At 46.2% G+C, this 18858-nt stretch overlaps 1 long non-coding RNA gene and 1 pseudogene across 1 annotated transcript; both read left to right on the top strand.

The window, feature by feature from the left end:
* The first annotated feature begins 6699 nt into the window (after positions 1-6699).
* Positions 6700-18846, top strand: LOC143272531 (uncharacterized). The gene is made up of 3 exons (XR_013050175.1): positions 6700-7233; positions 8281-8386; positions 17510-18846. It is a non-coding gene; the product is annotated as an uncharacterized LOC143272531 (long non-coding RNA).
* On the top strand, positions 10069-12218 carry LOC102908367 (ribosomal protein eL22-like 1 pseudogene; annotated as a pseudogene).
* Positions 18847-18858: the final 12 nt, after the last annotated feature.

The following is an 18858-nucleotide window of genomic DNA, read 5'->3' as shown; positions in this document are numbered from 1 at the left end:
CTTCTTGGAGAAAATTATTACTCAGCAAGACTGGGAGGCACTTATCTGCCACGTGCTGTTTTGGATCCTCCCAAAGTTATGTGTCGAGGTTTAGACACCAAAGCGATAGTGTTTGGAGATGGGCCTTTAGGAGGTAACTAGGATTGAACAGGGTCATGTGAGTGAAACCCCCATATCAGTAATTATTTTCTTGTAATAACAGACATCCTAGAAAGAAGAACATGGCAGTATAGCCCTGTAATCCCAGACTCAGGAGGCTGAAGTAGGAGGATACTGCCTTAGAGGGCAGCCTGATGTAGTTTGCAAGTCTTTGCCTCACGAGACCCTCCCTGCAACATAATTTGGCTACTGCAACCTAAAGAGACAGCACTCATCAGAATCAAATCCTGATGAAATCTTGACCTTGAACTGCCAATCTTCAGATCTATGACAAAGAAGTCTCTATTGCACAACCTGACCAGCTGATGAGTGTCGTGGTATTGTCCCCTAAAGGCCCAGTGGTAAAGGCTTGATCCCTAGGGCAGTGGAACTTTTGAGAGTTGGGACCTAGTGGAGGTCTGTAAATGACTGGAATGATATCTCCCCAAAGGGGACTGTGGGACCCAGACCCTTCCTCACTCCTCTCCCTGCCCCTGCCCAGCTCACAATGTAAACAGGTTTTGCTACACCATGATCCCCGCTGTGATGTGCTTGCCAAAGGCACCAACAGTGAGGCAAATCAGTCAGGACCAGAACCTTGAAATGTGGGAACATCAAAAACAAATGTTTTTCTCTTTACAGTGTGATTGTCTCAGGTATTTCGGTATGTCAGTAACACACAGCAGAGTGAATCTTTTGCTATAGTCACTTGAGTTGACTAATACATCATCTGTACACTTAGGTCAATTTCTGCTGTCCTTTTACATAATATAGAGCCTATTAGTCATTCAACTCAATCCATCCATTCCATTACTCATCCGGAAAAGTGTGTGCTCTAATGGGTCAAGCATTGGGGTATGCACCAGGGAAGCACGGTTTTAAGAAAAACCAACACTCTGTTGCCCTCTCAGAGCCTAAGTTCTATTCAAAAGAGTAAGAGGATCAATACGATGTTGATAATTATTAAAAGTTGGAGGTGCAGGTGTAGCTCAGGGGATAGAGTGATTCTCATCGCATGCACAGAACCCTGCATTTGCTTCTCAGCACTGCACAAACAAGGCTTGGTGGCATGCACCAAAGATCCTAACACAGAAGTAGAGGTAGGAGGACAAGAAGTTAAAGCTCATCCTCAGCCAGCCTACATGAGACCCTGTGGCCAAATATATACACATGGTACGTGGAGTTGAGTTTTTATTATGCCCCCTACTTTTTCAAAGTTAGAAATTTCCTCTAAGTGTTTTGGTTTGTTTGCTTGTTTTTGTTTAGTTGCTGGGTTTTTTTTTTTGTTTTTGTTTTTTTTTTTGTTTTTTTGAGACAGGGTTTCTCTGTGTAACCCTGGCTGTCCTGGAACTCCCTCTGTAGACCAGGCTGCCCTCCAACTCACAGAGATCCACCTGCCTCTCTGCCTCCCAAGTGCTGGGATTGAAGGAATGTGCCATCACTGCCCAGCTATAAGTTTATTGTTGTTGTTTTTGTTTGGTTTGGGTTTTTTTTTTGTTTGATTTTTAGTAAATAGTATTGCACAAGAAATACAAAAATCCAGGGGTGGTGAGATCTGGACTTTGACAAGATGCCTCCTTTGGTAAGCATACTTACAGTACCACCTGACAGCCTAAGTCTGACCCCTGGGACCCAAGTGTAAAAAGAAATCTCCAGGTTTGGTAGTGCACATCTGGAATCCCAGCACTCCTACAGTGATTGGACAGGGAGGGACAAAGAATCTCACAGAAGGTCATGGGCCAGCTAGCTTAGGATAGCCACTCAGCAGAAACAATAAGAAAGACCCTGCCTCAACAAGGTAGAAGATAACCAGCTTCCAAACTCTGTCCTCTGACCTCCACACACATAGCCTAGCATAAGCAGGTACCCATACACACATGCATGGAATGATAATAATAATAGTTTTAAAAATCGTTTTGAACTTTATTGAGTTTTCTGAAGGGTAGATAGGCAGTCCCATAAAACAGATCATTACGGCGCAGGGAAGACTGTCACAATGAATGAGCAAATGTGAAAAGCATGAGCCATCAGTAGCTAGCCGAGGACACAGGAAGTGATTTCCAAACAGGGAGGAAAGGACAGAGCTCACAGGGGAAGGGGCATGCCTCCCAGTGACTGGGGCTGAGAGGAGCCAAGTAGACAGCTCCCCGGAGGAGGGGGTGCTGGGTGAGGGGCCAGTATCCGTGTGGATTGTCCCTCCCACTGCCCTGGGACCAACAAAGGCAGCGGCTCGCTCTTGCTCATGTCTCACTTTGACAGTGTTGGGAATCTATGGAGCAAATCTTCACCTCGTGGAGGGTGAAGAACCAAGGTGACACATGGAGCATAACCAGGCGTTCCGTGTCCTCTGAGGCTCCTGGGTGCTTCGGTGGCCCTGCTGCTCTGTCCATCTGTTCCTTCCTTTGAGACTACAAACGGATGGTGGCAGAGAGCTACCTGTCAGTTGGCATTCTTGCCAATAGGTGTAAGCCACAGTTTCCAATTTGTCAGTAAGAAAAGTCTGAGGTTAGCTCCTGTCTTCCTTGGTTGCCTTATTCCTATGATGCATCAGAATCAGGGTGGGAGAGAGGAATGTCCTCTACTAGGCCATCTCAGCCACCTCCACAAAGACTCTCTCTTCTCCCTCCAAGCCCTGGGGCTCCCAGCATTGGTTTGATCACATGTTTATGGTACCATTGCTTCCCCTTAAAAGTCCCATCCTTTGTTTTTGGTCCTTGTAAAATGATCTGATGCTTATTCTTTCATCCATTTATTTAATGAGTGAGACAGAGAATGCTCATTTTTGCCTGGGGTTTCTAGTCCTGTGAGAGTCAACCGGAAGGCAGGAGCACCTAAGAACAAATAATAGATACAGAGAACAGTATAAGATGCTATGTGAGTGGTTAGGGAAGAGTGTTTAAATGGAAACCTGAATGACAAGTCACCAGGGACACATCTGGATAAAGAACATCCTAGACAGAGGAAGCAGCATTTGCAATCCCCACAGGGATGGGAATGAGCGTAGTGAATTCAGACACTGGAAATGAAGAGGTCACAGCCGATGCACAATGAAAGAGAACATATAGCACGATCGTTTGGAGAGAGAGGTGGAGGTGTGCTCCGGGCCCAGGCGGTCTTGTGGCCGGGGCGGGGACTTTGGAGTTTTGATCAGAGAGCACAGGGAACCTACTGGTTTCTTTCTTGACTACAAGTTACTGCAACCATGATTTCTTGTTTATTTGGTTTGTTTTTGGAGACCGGGTTTCTCTGTGTAAGTCTGGTTGTCCTGGAACTCACTCTGTAGACCAGGCTAGCTTCCAACTCAGAGAGACACCTGCCTCTGCCTCCTGAGTGCTGGCATTAAAGATGTGCACCACCACCATCCACTCAACCACGATATTCTTGACCCCAGACTCTGCTCCGAATCCTCCTCATGTCAGGAAGAGCCCTGGGCCTTCCTCATTGTTGTTACTTTCCTAACAACGAGTCACTGCTTTTCCAAGTTTATTGATGTTTTGTTTTGATTTTTAAGGAATATAATGGGGGCTGGAGATATGGCTCAGTGGTTAAGAGCACTTACTGCTCTTGCAAAAGACCCAGGTTTGATTTCCAACACCCACTTGATGGCTCATAACCATCTGTAGCTCCAGTTCCAGGAGCAACAATGCTCTCATCTGACTTCTGGTGGTGTCGCATGCATGCGTGTGTACATACACTCAGGCACACACAAACACACTTAAGATAAAATGAATGTTTTTTTAAGATAGGAATACAATGAAGGGTCAATGCTTAAACTCAGAGAGTAGTCCACTAATAATAGAAGACTACCAGGCAGTTCTGAGAAGAAGTCTCCAGGACCCCTCAGATCTCCCAACAAGAACTAAATCAGCGTAGACTAGGAAGGGAAAGAGTAATGCCAATCATCTCAGCAAAGAAGCGAAAAATGTCTTTACCAAAGACATAAAGAAACCTGGGCGATGTCATGACGGAAAGTCCACTCGCAGCCAGCTGAGTATATTTGTTCATGAACTTCTCAGGAACGCAGCAGGTGGGAAACCCATATCATCAGAACTGGCATACAGAGCTGACGGCGCAGCATTCTTGCTGCCGACTCGTACCAGGTGGTTAAGTGGAATGCTTAAAATGTGAGCATGCTCTTCTGAGCAACACCCCATCCAAAGGAAAACTTCTTTTTCCTTACTCTGTCCTACCAAGAATGACTCTCCGGCTGGAGGCTTATCAACTGTGACCAGTACCATCAGGGCAGCTGCATAGGGAAAAGTACCCCACAGGAGGTCTCTAATCCACTCCCCAGACGGAGATCCTATGAGGCCTTTAGTGTCTCACTTGGAGATGTGGAGGGGGAAATTGGGGTTTTGTTTCTAGTAGCCAACACTTAAGCTAGGAGAAAGCTTCTGTGGTCCAGGTTGGTCATAGGACAATTGGAATGGATTCTGATCCTGAAGGTCCAGGTACTGCGGGGTCTCTAACTCATAGTCTTTTGAGAGCCCCAGGATGATGTGATAGACCCGACTCTGAGCTGCAAACTTTCTAGACTCACATACTTCACAAGTCACTCCGCTGCGACGAGAGGAAGAAGCCTTCAGTGTTAGTTGGAGCATTTCCTTTGATCTGTTTGCCACACTATCAGCAGCAGGAATCAGAGAGCAGTACTGTGCTTTGCTGTACAGCCAAATGGAGAACCACTAAATCCCCTGGAAGATCCCCTCACTTACAGTGCCAGGGGGCAGCTTGGCAGGGAGCCTAGCAGGGGAGGCTGTTGGCCTCCTCTGTCCTTTGAGATATCTATCTCCAAATTGCCATCTGAAACCTGCCCTGCAAAGAGCGAGAGCCGCTGAACTCACCGGGAGGCTTGGACAAGCCAAGGTGCCCATGTACTCCACCGGGAACAGCTATTACAAAATATGCGAGTGTTATGCAGGACAGAAAGAATGGCCAAGGGTTCGAGTTTGATTCCTGTCTGAGCATGAAACAGGATGAGGCTTATAAAAATGCCCCTTACCCCTCCCCAGTTAAAGGAATTTGATTTCTTTCCACCAACAAAATCCTACTAAATGTCTGTCACGTGCCAAGCTGCCTCTGATGTGGTCCAGCTCTCAGGGAGCTCCCAAGGAGATGGGAAATCATTAGCCAGAGCCGGGCTGGCAAACTCTGGGGCCACTGACCAAATGAAGCCCATTATTTTTGTATGCCTCGCAAGCTAAGAAGAAATCTTACCTTTTTCCTTATTTTTTTGTAAAAGCAGATCAGGACCTCCGTGTTGTAGCATTGATAATCATGAAATTCTAATTTGAGTGTCCATAAGTGAAGTTTGAGTGAAAGGCAACCATGCCCAAGTGTTCACCTATCATCAACGGCTGCTTCTGCCCTACAGTGGATAAACTAAATAGTTGCAACTAAGATCGTGTTCCTCGAAACACCTAGAAAACTTTGCTTTCTGGCCACAGTCAGAAAACATTTGTTAACTTCTGGGCTCAAACGATGTCTCCAACAGCCTTTGCACAAAAGGTCAGAATAAAAGGTAACGTTCAAGTTCTCTGTGCTGTTCAAGGGTTATGGCTTGAATGTGGTTTGTCTCCATCAACAGACACACTGGATTTGGTTGCCAATGGATGGAGTTTAATTAAGAGGGATTAATGTCATTCTCAGGAGACTAGATTAGCTCTTACAGCTGTGGGGAGGGGGGCTATAATGCCTCCCCCTTGTCTGCTCTGTCTTCCTTCTGCCATGAGGCTTTCACCAGAAGCCAAAAGACGTACTCTTAGAGCTCCAGAGATGTGAGCCGAAATCAATGCTTTTCTTTATAGACTCTACAGTCTCAAGTACTCTGGAATAGTAACAGAAAACAAAGTGTATACTATTATTTGTAACAAATCATTTAATTACCTGGCTTAACTACCATATCATGGTTATGTGGTGTTTTTAATATTTCTAGAGAAAAAAAAATTTTTCATCTTGTCCCCACCAGGAATGTGAGATCAGATTATGGCTGTGGATAGAGATGTCTATCATGGGTATTACTCTGGTTTCAAATCTGAGCCTCACCACTAAAAAAATTCTGACTCTGAACAGGTTTTTAAATTTCAATCTTCCTCAGTTTAGTGATCTGTAATTTGAGTGAATTATAAATTTGAGTAATAAAAAAGATATACAGCATCTCGGATAGTGCTGGCCACACGGGAAGAGCTAGCCATTAGTTTGTCTTTTTTTTTTTTTTTTTTCTCCTGTGCTGAGGATTGAACCAGAGCTTTGAAGATGCTAGCTAGGCAGGTATCCACCCTTGAGCCACACCTCCCTCCCTAGCCACACTTAGAAATGTCACAATGTCTCGCTCTCTTTAAAGCTCATCACATTCACACACCGTCGTTGTGTGGGTGGCCACGCTGGCTGGCATGGTGGTCTCCTAACGAAGACAACCATGGCAGTTTGCATGTAATTGGCCCCCATAACCTCGTAAGGAGTGGCGCTGTTAGGAGGTGTGGCCTTGTGGGAGTGGGCGTGGCCTTGTTGGAGGAATTGCGTCACTCTGGGGTGTGGGGGGGTGGCTTTCAGGTCTGCTATGCTTAGAATACCGCCCAGTGTGTTAGTCTTCTTCCTGTTGCCTGCGACATGTGGGACTCTCAGCTACCAGCACCATGTCTGTCTGCAGGACGCCATGTTCCCAGCCATGATGATAACGGACTGAACTTCTGAAACTGTAGGTGAGCCCTCTCAATTAAACGTTTTCCTCATAAGAGTTGCCTTGGTCGTGGTGTCTCTTCACAGCAATAAAGCCTTGACTAAGACAATGGCTAACTTGTTTGTTTTAAGGAATGTGTTAAAGGGAACAGTAACATGAAGAAAAGATTCTCCAAGGGAAACCCATCACAAAAACACAAAGTAAGTTCATTTTCTGTACCATACAGGGGTTAGCCAAGAGCGCATCCAGGAAGACAAGTAGGTACCATCTACTCTTAAAAAGAAGTCTCTGTGGAGCCGGGCATGTGGCGCGCGCCTTTAATCCCAGCACTCGGGAGCAGAAGCAGGTGGATCTCTGAGAGCTGGAGGCCAGTCTGGTCTACAGAGAGAACTTCAGGACAGCCAGAGCTACACAGAGTAACTCTGTCTGGGGGGAGGGGGTATCGGCACGTTCACAAACAAGTCTCTTCATGATAACAGGTTCAGCACAGAGGTTTCAAAGAGTCCAAGGGACAAGTGAAAAACAACTACACATTACAACTGACAAGCAACTGAGCCAGAGAGGAAAGCTCCAGAGGCTGTTTACAAATGAATGCACACGCACGCACACGCACACACACATGCACACACATCTCAGAGATAAAGACCTTACTCAGTGCTATCTGATAACTTTGAAGTTTCGTACCAAGATAATGTTTTCCCATGCATGTTACTTTGAGCTTTGATCTAATTTTGCACAAGTAGAAACCAGAGAGCAATTCTGGTGGATGTTGCGAAACTAGTAAAGAATTACATCTCTAAAGAAAACACACCGGAGAGAAGACTTCTCAACCAGTGTGGCCATTTTTTTTTTTTAAAGTTTTCCTCAGCTGTATGACGACACACTTGAGTCTCTAGACCCAATAGGTAGGCATCAGTGTCGCTGACATTGACAACTCTAAACACACAAAAGCCACCAGGAAGAATTCATCCTCTTCTACAAGACATACCCAGGGACCCACAACCCTCTGAGCAACAATCGGCATCATGGGACGGTGAGGAGTGCAGAGTCTTGGCTAAAGAGTCGTGGGAGTCGGGCTCTTTGCTGTCCATGGTGTGACCTTCAACGAACCGTTTACCCTCTGGCCTCATTTTCTCATCAGGAAAGGAGCAGAAGCAGACAGGGTGAACTTCAGGCTTCCCCTAACTGGTCTGGTGCTGTGACCTTTAAGGTGCAAGGGAGCAGCATGACCTTGTCATCCCTGCTGCTAAACATGCTAAACTTGTGGGTCTGTTACCAAACGCACGTGGGGCGGGGTGGAGGGGTGGGAGCGGAGGACAGCACCAGTCAAAAGACTAGGGCAATTCACCAGTTTTCTGAAACCGTGTTTGGTGGGTTTGTTTCTTTCCCATGAAAGAAACTCAAAAGAAATGAGGAGTTGGACTCAGTCTCACCTTTTAACCTTTTTTTAACGTCTGTCACAGTCGAGTGGAATGTGTCATACAGTGGCCCTGCCTTCAGGGAGTTCCTGATGCAACAGAAAATCGTCACTTCCACAGCAGCTTTCTGCATTTATGGGGGAGTGGCCAGGTAAGAGCCCAGGAGAACCTGGGAAATCCCCGAAGCATTTTTTTTTTTTTTAGTTGTACAACCTTGGGCGTTTATTTTTATTGTTTGTTTGTTTGTTTTGTGTTGGGGATGGAAGCCAGAGCTTTGGGCATGCTAACAAATGCCATGCCACTGAGTTACACTTGACTAGGTCATCATCACCATCAGATTAGTTTTTTGTGACATGGTCTCATTCAGTCCAAACTTTCCTTGAACTCACTAAATAGCTGTGAATGACTTGGAACTCCTGATCTTCCTGTTTCAGCCTCCCAGGTAATGGAACTGCAGACATCATGCACCACCAAGCACCGAGAAAGTAATTTTGGTTTTGGTTTTGGTTTTGACTGTGGTCCAGCATGCCTCTTTTCCCACCCTTTCCTACATGTCCATCCATCATTGTAGCTTCAGCCAAGGCGATCTGTTTCATCAAGATGTGATGCTTGGCCGTGCAGGGGAGGGTGGATGGCTGTATCTGCTGGTTGCAAGGATATTTCTTTCTTTTTTTTTTTTTTTTTTGGTTTTTCGAGACAGGGTTTCTCTGTGTAGCTTTGTGCCTTTTCCTGGAACTCACTTGGTAGCCCAGGCTGGCCTCGAACTCACAGAGATCCGCCTGCCTCTGCCTCCCGAGTGCTGGGATTAAAGGCGTGCGCCACCACCGCCCAGCGCAAGGTTATTATGCCTAAGCCTGGGGTGCACCCTGTAACCCTGTTGGAGATGCACCTGTCACACTTGGGAAACTTATAGCATCCCTATTTTGAAATACAAAGGAGGGGAACACTGACAATTTTTAGGAAGATAATCTTAAGCTGCCAGACCACCTGCAAAGGTCATGATTTTATTCTTATGTAGATCTGAATTGTATTCCATTTTGTATATGTACCACAGTTTTGTTATTCATTTGTTGTTGAAGGGTTTTTAGGTTGATTTCACTTCCTGGCTGCTGTGACTGTGGTGGCATTGAACGTTGCTGAACAAGAGTCTGTGGAGTAGAATGTCAAGTCCTTGGGAATATGCCCAGGAGTCATATAGTGAATTTATTTTTAGTGCTTTGAGGATTCTCCATACTGATTTCCAGAGTGGCTGCACCAGTTAATATTCACATCAACAGTGAATGAAGGTTCCTCTTTCTCCTCATCTCCAACATTTGTGGTCAGCTACTTTGTTGATCTTAGCCATTCTTTCTGGTGTGAGATGAAATCTCAAAGTTGTTTTAATTTGCATTTTCCTGATTGCTAAGGATGATAAACACTTTTTGAGAACTATATTTAGATCTCTAGTCCATTTTTAAAATTGGATCATTTATTTCCTTGACTTTTGTTCTGGGTAATAATCAGAGGTACAGCTGGTAAAAAAAACTCTCTCCCACTCTGCGTTTTCTTCACTCAGTTGACTGTTTCTATGTTTTGCAGAAGATTGGAGTCCCACTCAGAAAGTCCTCTCCTACATTTATATCTTCTAGGGATTGTCTACAGTTTGTTTTTTTTTTGTTTTTTTGTTTTTTTGTTTTTTCTAACAGTTTCAGTGTTTCTAGTTGTCATAGGTAGGTTTACCATTGCTGTGAGGAGACACCGTGACCACGGCAACTCTTATAAAGAAAACATTTAATTGAGGGGGCTTGCTTACAGTTCAGAGGTTCAGTTCATCATGGCGGGGAGCATGGCGGCATGCAGGCAGGCACGGTGCTGGAGGAACAGCCGAGTGTCCTACATCCTGCAGGTGATGTGAAGTCGACTGACGATCTCACCAAGAAAAGCTTGAGAAAAAGAAACCCCAGAGCCTGCCACACACACACACACACACACACACACACACACACACACACACACACACACACACAGAGTAACACACTTCCTCCAGAAGGTGTGGATCAGATTAAAGTTGTGCCCTCCAGCCTCCAGGTCTGGATTAAAGGCGTGTGCCATCCAGCCTCCTCCAACAAGACCACACTTTCTCCAACAAGGCCACACCTCCTAAATAGTGCCACTCCCTATGAGCTTATGGGGGCCAAATACATTAAAACTACCACATAGTTTTCAAATTAAAACCTTTGATCAAATTAGATCTAGTTTTTGTGCTGGGTGACAGATACAGGTCTAATTTCATTCTCCATGTAAACATCTATTTTTCCCAGCACTGTTTGTTGAAGATGCTGTCTTTTCTCCAGTTTATATTTTGGCCTCTTTGTCAATATCAGAGGGCTGTAGTTACATGTGCTCATGTTTGGGTCTTCTGTTTTATTCCATTGGTCTACAGGTCTGTTTTCATGTTAGTGCCATATTTCTTTTATTGCTAGTGCTCTATAATACATCTTGAAGTTTGAAAGAGCAATCCCTCTAGTATTCTTCTCCTTGCTCTAGCTTTGGCTATCTGGAGTCTTTTCTGGTTTCACACGGATTTTAGCATTATTCTTTCCTATCTTGGTGACAAATGTTGTGGGGATTTTGATTGGGATTGTACCGAATCTGTGAATTATCTTTGGTAGGGTGGTCATCTCCACAATATTAATTCTACTGATGCACAAACTCTTTCGCTCTCTAGTGTCTTTCTCAGTCTCTTTCTCAGACATTGGGAGTTTGCATTGTAGAAGTCTTGTAGGTTTGGTTAGGTTTATTCCAAGTATCTTCTAACGCCTTGCTGGACAAGCATAATTCTTACTACGTTCTAAGTGTTGTCCTTATACCCACCAATACGTGTAGCTACCAGCCCTCACCAAAGAAGCTTCTCTTTATAGCAAATGGAAACCATCACAGAAAACCACAACTGGACACAAGGCAGACATCAGTGGATAATCTGGAGCCCAGCCACAATAGCTACATCTACATCACAGCTCTTGAATCGATGGCTTAGAGGGAGCATCAAGAAAGAGGGGACAGAAAGATTGTAAGAGTCAGAACACCAGGAAGTCTGCTGTGAAACCGTCTCTCCTAGAAATGGCTGCATAAACAAGACCAGAACCGTAGCAATATCACTGGACATGTTAATGTGGGAGGGGAAATTTTCCTCATGATCCCACCCCTAGACAAAGAATATAGGTAACCAATGGTTGCTGAGAAAAGGAAAATTAGTTTCTGCCAGGGATGAACCCCCTTACTGGTATTTGATGCAGAACAGCCATCCCTGAAACCATATACACACAAACAACAAAAATTGACTCAGTGGATTGTGTGTGTGTGTGTGTATATATACTAAATATATGTAGTAATAATAATCAAAGAAAAAAATCTATCAATCTGACAGTCAGGGGACATGGGAAGTGTTAAAGGGAGGGTACATAGGATGGGCTGGTGGGGGGAAAGGAAGTGGGGAGGTGATGCAGTTCGATTTCAGTTTTAAACATATTTAAGAAAAAAAAAGGTCTTTTCCATGGCCACTACTCAAGGTGGTGCCACAGAAAGACAAGAAGCCGAAGAAGTCCACTTGGATCTTACTCATCAGTAAAAGATGGAATTTTTGATTCTGGAAGTTTTGATCAGTTTCTATGGGAGAAGGTTAAAGGCAATGGAAAAACTAGAAATCTTGGGGATGTTGTTCACATTGAGTGCTTGAAGAATAAAATCACAGTTGTTTCTGAGAGACTATTTTCTGAAAGGTTTTTGAAATAGCTTACTAAGAAATACCATAAGAGGAATAATCCCCATGGCCAGCTTCATCTGGCCACATTTGACAAGGAGACCTACAAACTTCTTTATTTCCAGGTTAGTCAAGATGAAGTTGGATCAGAGTCTGAGAACTAGTTGGCCTTTGCTTTTAATAAAATGGAAGTATGCTAAAGAAAGAAACCTAAAACTGGACTTTATCAGCAAATAAAAAATCATTGTACCCTATAAAAAAGAAATGAAGGGAGGGAGGGAGGGAGGAAGGGAGGGAGAGAAGGAAGGAAGAAGGACCAATGATGCACAGACAGGAAAACAGGACTTATTGGTCCTCAAAATGGTATTAAATAGATGAAGACAAAAATAAAAATTAAAAAAAGGCTATCCCAGGTGCAGTCTTCAGTTTCATTTCTCTTCTCACAATAAGTGTTACAACAAAGAAACAATTAACAAGACGATTTGACCAACTTGACATCCTTGTGATGTATAGAATGCCCCACCCTTTAACAGCAGAGTGAGTATTCCTTTCAAGTACTCTCAGAAGATAGACTATATTTTTGTGCCATGCAAAAGTCTCTTCCTTCCTTCCTTCCTTCCTTCCTTCCTTCCTTCCTTCCTTCCTTCCTTCCTTCCTTTCTTTTCCTGGTGGTGGTGTGGATTGAATTAAAGGCCTCCTAGGCAAGTGATCTACCACCGAGTGTTTAGAATACCCCAGTACCTAAAATAAGTCATAACAAATGTAAAAAATTCAAATTATACCAACTGTGTTCTTTGACTTTATTGGAATTAAATTAGAAATTCGGGGATAAAAACAGTCATGGACAGTCCATTGGTTATTAACAAACATTTCAAGACAATTTAATAGAAAAGGCAAGTTTTCAATATGGTGCTGGAAACTTGGTTAGATATATGTTTAAAAGAACCCCAACCCTTACCTCATAACATTTATGAAAATTAACTTGAAACGAAAAAGCCCAAAAGTGGAAAACACAGACAGAAATAGCAGCCATTTTGTGTTTAGGAGATTCCCTAAATCTGACACACACTCAAAACATGAGCTTTAATCATAAATACGACAAAGCAAGGATTGTCATCCATTGGTCTCCTTATGGTAGGACATTGCTCTTGCAGTCATGGAGCCAGCGTTCAGTGATGCCAATGGTTTCCGACGCCACTCGTGCTTTCCTTGGGGTCTATGGAAAGTCCTCCTTGCTTTTTCCTCACTGCTCTGTGAATAACATCATTGTATTTGTTTGTTATCAAATGAGATACAGTTTATAGAGGGCTGAAGAGATGGCTCAAGGGTTAGGAATGTTTGCAGAGGATCTGAATTCAGTTCCTAGCACTGAATGGCAGCTGGCAATTGTCTGTAACTCTAGCTCTGGAGAATCAAATGCCCTCTGTCCTCTTTGGGTACACAGTACACATAAACTCATACAAGCACACAAACATATACATAAATACAGATAAGCAAATCTTCAAGACTAGAAATAAACAAAAAAAAAATATAGAATACCCGTAAAAGCATCATCTGGCTTAACATTTTACTAAAAATCTTTATCTAGTTAGGCATGATGGCGTATGACTATCTGGCCATGAATATCTGACAGGGGCAGGTGGATCTCCGATTTGCTGGCTAGCCTGGTCTATACAGCAAGTTCCAGACCAGCCAGAGCTACATAGAGCGACCCTGTCTCAAAAAAAAAAAATCTTTTGTATATGTGTATGGTATATGTGTATATGCATCTGTGTAAGGATATATGCTGGAGTGTGTGTGTGTGTGTGTGTGTGTGTGTGTGTGTGTGTGTGTCACACGCATGTGCATGCCAGCTGAAGCTAGAAGTTGTAATTGATACCGTCCTCAGTTGCTCTCTACCCTGTGTTTTTAGACAGGGTGGCTCACTAACCCTGGAGTTCACTGACGGACTAGAATAGTTAGCCAGCCAGCCCTCTGGATCCTGTCTCTAACTCCCAATCCTGGAAGTACAGGCGCATGCCCCCACACTCTGGTTTTTTACACGAGTACTGAGGGACGTTAACTTTCAAAGATTTTTTAGGGCAGTTACTTTTTCCTTTCACACAAGAGCTTTGCCAGGGCAAAGAGCACAACTTTGGGCTTCATTATTAACTGAAACCTAATTGACAAATGGTGGCTGTTTGGGAAGAGAGGAGAGAGTGGGGGAATCGAGCACTCAGCTGGCCTCGGGACAGACAGTCTCACTTCTCTTGGATGACCCACCCAGGACTCAGGGTGAAGCACCTCAGAGACAGGACTCAGAAAGCCAGAGTCACCTTCAAGCTCACACCCTTGCGGGAGGGAGGACAGGGGGTGGCTGAGGTAAAACCCCAGGTAATGCTCTCAGCGCATGCTGCGTCTGTGCTTCTCATCTGTTTCCTCTTTGGCTTGGTTTTGGTTTGGACTCCTTTGTTAAAGGTGCATTCCCACCAACCTCCTGCCTCTTAGAGCTTCTTCTCCTAGAGCGGTCCACACCCCCTCAGCTGCTGCAGAGCCACACTGCCTTAGCCAGGCTGTGGTTAGGGTCACCCCCACACACTGCCCTTCCGACGCTCGTTTTCCTGTGTTCCTGGAGCCCTGTGGCCTGGCCCTTCCTAGAAACTGGGTTGCATCTCCCCAGCATCGCGTGTTGTACTTAGTGGCCCTTGCTGCTCATGTTCAAATGCTGCCTTTCACTTTTCTAGCAAGGATTCCAAGCACAGAGACTTCCCAGTCGGATTGGCCTGGCCCTGGCCTTGTCCCTTGTGGGGATGATGTGAATGACTGAGTGGAATTGTGGACAGATCTCAACAGCTGGGTGTACTGAAGGGCAAGCGAAATGCCTCTGTGGTTAGAAGTCTGTTTTCTAGCAGTCTGAGGACAGGGGACGGCCCCTCTTGCTAGAAGTCAAAACAAACCCTAGACACCCTGTGCAAATAGCCTTTCTGTCCCGTACTTCCCAAGGCCCACTGCTCTGTTTGTGACCAAAGCCCTCTGAAGATACTACTTCCTAGCCTACAGCCTGGGTCACTCCCTGTCCAGACAGAGGGAGGACAGGCCATTCGCTTATCAAAGCCAAGGCTTACATGACCTAGGATAACAGAATCTAGAGTTGGGACTGTTCCCTGAAGGGTCATTTCATCCATCCTCCTGCTTTCAGCCACGTCTTCCTGTACTCCTCCAGAGAGACCCTTGGCTCTCCACCCTCCCCGGAAGCAGCCCCTGCTCACTCATTGTTCCAGTGAATAACAGCTCCACAGTCATGAAAAAGAAGGGGAGATGCCTGGAAGAGATGAGGTCTAGAAGCCGTTTGCTTTAGTGTGAGACTAGTTTTTCTCGTCTTGATCTGTGTGGGGAAAGGGGCTCGAAAGACAATGAACTGGAAGTTCAGAGGGGTTTGGAAACTGAATGACAACCGAGGCCAAAGCTGAATGCCCTGGCTTGTTTAAAACCTTTGCTGCTTAAAGTGTGGTCCATGGACCACAGATGTCAGCATCACCTGGGAACTCAGAGTGCATAAAGTGTGGTCCATGGACCAGAGGCATCAGCATCACCTGGGAGCTCAAAGTGCAGGGAGTGTGGTCCATGAACCAGAGGCATCAGCATCACCTGGGAGCTCACAGTGAAGACTCTCAAGCCCCATGGCAATTCACTATAAGTTCAAGCTCAGATTCTGTCTTTCCTAAAAAACCAGATCACAGAGGGATTCATTTATATATTAAAATTGGGAGAGCACAGGGATAACATCCTTCATTCCTTACTAAAAGCTCTGGGCAGGAGGCACCTCGGCCTGGAGTTGGACTGGTTGTCAAGGTATCTGGATTAGTCCTCATTTCCCAGAGCCCTCTCCCGGGCTCAGCCACTGAATTATCTCAGACAGCCATCCAATGCTGTAGACTGAGGGCGGAGGGGGTGTTGGTCCAGATGGATGGGTCAGTCAGACTTCCATCCTGTGGAGCAGCCCTCCATATACTCCCGGTGGCGGCCCCACCCTCTGCACCCGCAGCCTCTAGTGCGGAGCTCTCTTTGAACTTAATTCGGGGAACTTCATTTTGCCGGGCAAGGCTGTGTTAGCTTCACATCTGCGCGATCCGTTTGGGTTGCCCCCCCCCCCAACAACAGTTTGCTTTTAAATGACACTCTTGTAGTCCAGCCCCTGTTACGCCAGCCTCCTTTGATGCAAGCCCTCTGTTTTGGAGCATCAGGGTTCTGCCACCCAGACCTGCTGAGGCATATTTAAAACTGTTTAAATTGACAGGCCAGGCAAACAGGATTAACTCGGTGGACCCAGAAGGGGAGGTGGGGGTGGGGGGTTGAGCCTCAGAGTGGCTTATAGGGATGGCCAGGAGGGTAGCCGGCTGGGCTGGGCTGGGAAGGAGCCTAGTGCTGGAGCTGGCCAAGAATTCTCGATCTGGGAGGTAGGCAGGGACTTCGCAATCTGCCGGTGATTGGATTAGACATGGTGTGAAAATCGGAGCAGGGCTACATGGCTGGGGTGGGGCCCAGGCTGCTGTGAGGCCAGGCTGCCAAAGCCCTGCTGCGGAGACCACATCAGGGATGCCTGTCCCCGCCCCAGCAGGCCTTGGAGACAGCTTCAATGCCGCAGCCCTCAGAGGCTCCCCCACAGCTCAGCCCCCTTGTCGTCCCCATCCCACCGCATCTTGGGAGCTTTCTCAGGGGAAGCAGGGGCCATCGACCCTATTCACCCGCCTCCTTTGCCCTTGACCTCCCAGCAGTGGCTCGGGCCTCCAAGGAGGGAGAGGCCTGTCTTTCAAGTCTCTGGGGTCTGAGCAGCTCTCTCTCTTGATGTCTTTCTTTGTCTGGCTTTCTCTCCCCTTCTGGCAGTCTGGTTCCTTCCAAGGGATTCCACTCTGTCTGCCTTTGCTCGGGACCCGGAATTGGCTTGTGTTTGCCACTTTTCCAGGGATTTGGGAGTTCCGTTGAATAAATATCTCTGAGGATTTTGAAGCTTCTTCCAGAACCTTCGTTAGGAACTTTTTTCGGGGGTTGCGGGGCTCATCATCAATGGTACTCTGTCCAATGCTTTATGGTAGGAGGAGTGAAACAAAAGGATCGTCTAACAGGAGTGCATTTTAACAGGAACCCCAAAGGGACCCTGTTGGTTAGTATTGGGCTACTGTTGGTGAGGCAAGGAAGTAGCCACAGACACGGACCAGTAGCCCAGGACCCCTGGGTCCTGAATCCCTTTGACCTCCCTCCTGACACTGTCTGTAAAAATACAAATTAGAAACACAGAACTAGCCTGGCGGTGGTGGCACATGACTTTAATCCCAGCACTCGGGAGGCAGAGGCAGGTGGATCTCTGTGAGTTCGAGGTCAGCCTGGGCTACAGATCCAGGATAGGTACCAAAACTACACAGCGAAACCCTGTCTCAAAAGGGCAAGCATCAAGTCACTGGTCAAGTTTGCCTCCCCTTGTTTCCTGTCTTAGTGTTCCTGAGTGTGTGGCAGGGGATTGGTGACATATTCCTTTTGCTCCTTTTGAAATGTCACCAGTGATCCAGGAGGCTCCAGGGGAGATGATCCAGGGAAGATGCCGGAAGCAAGCTCCACTTCTGCGCATCTGATCAGCTGGAGATCCTACAGACCCAGGGTCCTGCAGACCTCAGGGCATGCAGTCATCTGCACCAGGGGCCATTAAGAATCCAGCACTCTCAACAGCAAGGGCGAAGCTGGAGAGAGAACACAGGTCATAGGCTGGCTGCTCAGGTTCTTTTCTGTCTACTGGGGTGTCATGGCTGTTGCCAATGGGGACACCTGGATGTGGCTTCCAACAAGCCACAAAAGGCCCTCAGTCTCTGAGGAAGCCAGAAAACAGCTATGAGGAGATTCCTTCTGCTGTCACACCCTCGACATTCTCTTGCACTCTGAGGGGAAGCCTGGAGGACAAGGTATGGCCTGACCTTGTCTTGATCACACACTTGATATCTACTTTGTCTGCTAGTCAGCGCCCCTCAAATGCCCGTCAGTGTGGATTATCTGGATCAGTAAATAGATACCATTCAGCTATCCAGTTCAGAGACATCTGTGTTGTCTGCCTACACTCTTGTGTTTCCGAGAGTTGAAGTCCACTTTGGAAGGGAGTTAGAACTGTTTGAAACATTCACATCGATGAGGAATGGGATGACGGTGGCAAACGGGATGCATCCTTAGAACCTGGTGCAGAAGGAGTCAAATTGGGCTGCAGTGCATCTTAGCGGCAGAGACTTGGCCCAACATGCTTGAGGTCCTGGGTTTGGGCCCCAGTGCCAGCCGAAAAATCTTTAAAAGAACAAAGAGAGTTGGTGTACCCCAAAAGTGAATATGCTCCCAGGTCTGCACTGTTCCCATCCAGATTTCAAAGTCACCCCTCCTCTAACCAGGCTCCCTCCCCTCGTGCTTTGGCTGAGAGCAGACAGCTCAGGGCTTCCCCTGCCTTTGCATGGTCATTGAGAGGGGGGGTTTTCTAGAGGAGAGAAACAGCCTTTTGAACACTTTAATCACCAATATGCAAATCAAACCCAATTACAGACACACTGGCAGCCTGTGAGGTCTGTTGGAAACATCCCGACTCTGGGGGTGCCTGTCTCTTTCCATAGCACTCACTGCTTTTCGAGTTAGTGGGTGTCCAAAGTCACCCTCCAACAACGCTTTGTCTCCTTGGACATGGATTCACTTCTGGGATTAAATTAAGGAACAGAATCTAGTCCCCTTACCCTTGATGACTGCTGAGCTCTTACTTGGTTTAGTCCCAGAAATTTGATAGAATTCATGTGGAATATCAGAGAACCAGTTGTTTCTGCTTCCTTCCCTCCCTGCTTTCTCTCCCTTCCTCCCTCCCTCCCTCCCTCCCTCCTTCCTTTCCA

The sequence above is a fragment of the Peromyscus maniculatus genome, chromosome 3 (genome assembly GCF_049852395.1).
Source record: "Peromyscus maniculatus bairdii isolate BWxNUB_F1_BW_parent chromosome 3, HU_Pman_BW_mat_3.1, whole genome shotgun sequence".
Classification (NCBI taxonomy): Eukaryota; Metazoa; Chordata; class Mammalia; order Rodentia; family Cricetidae; genus Peromyscus; species Peromyscus maniculatus.
Note: the sequence above shows the minus strand (reverse complement) of the source record. Positions and strands in the feature narration are given on the sequence as shown.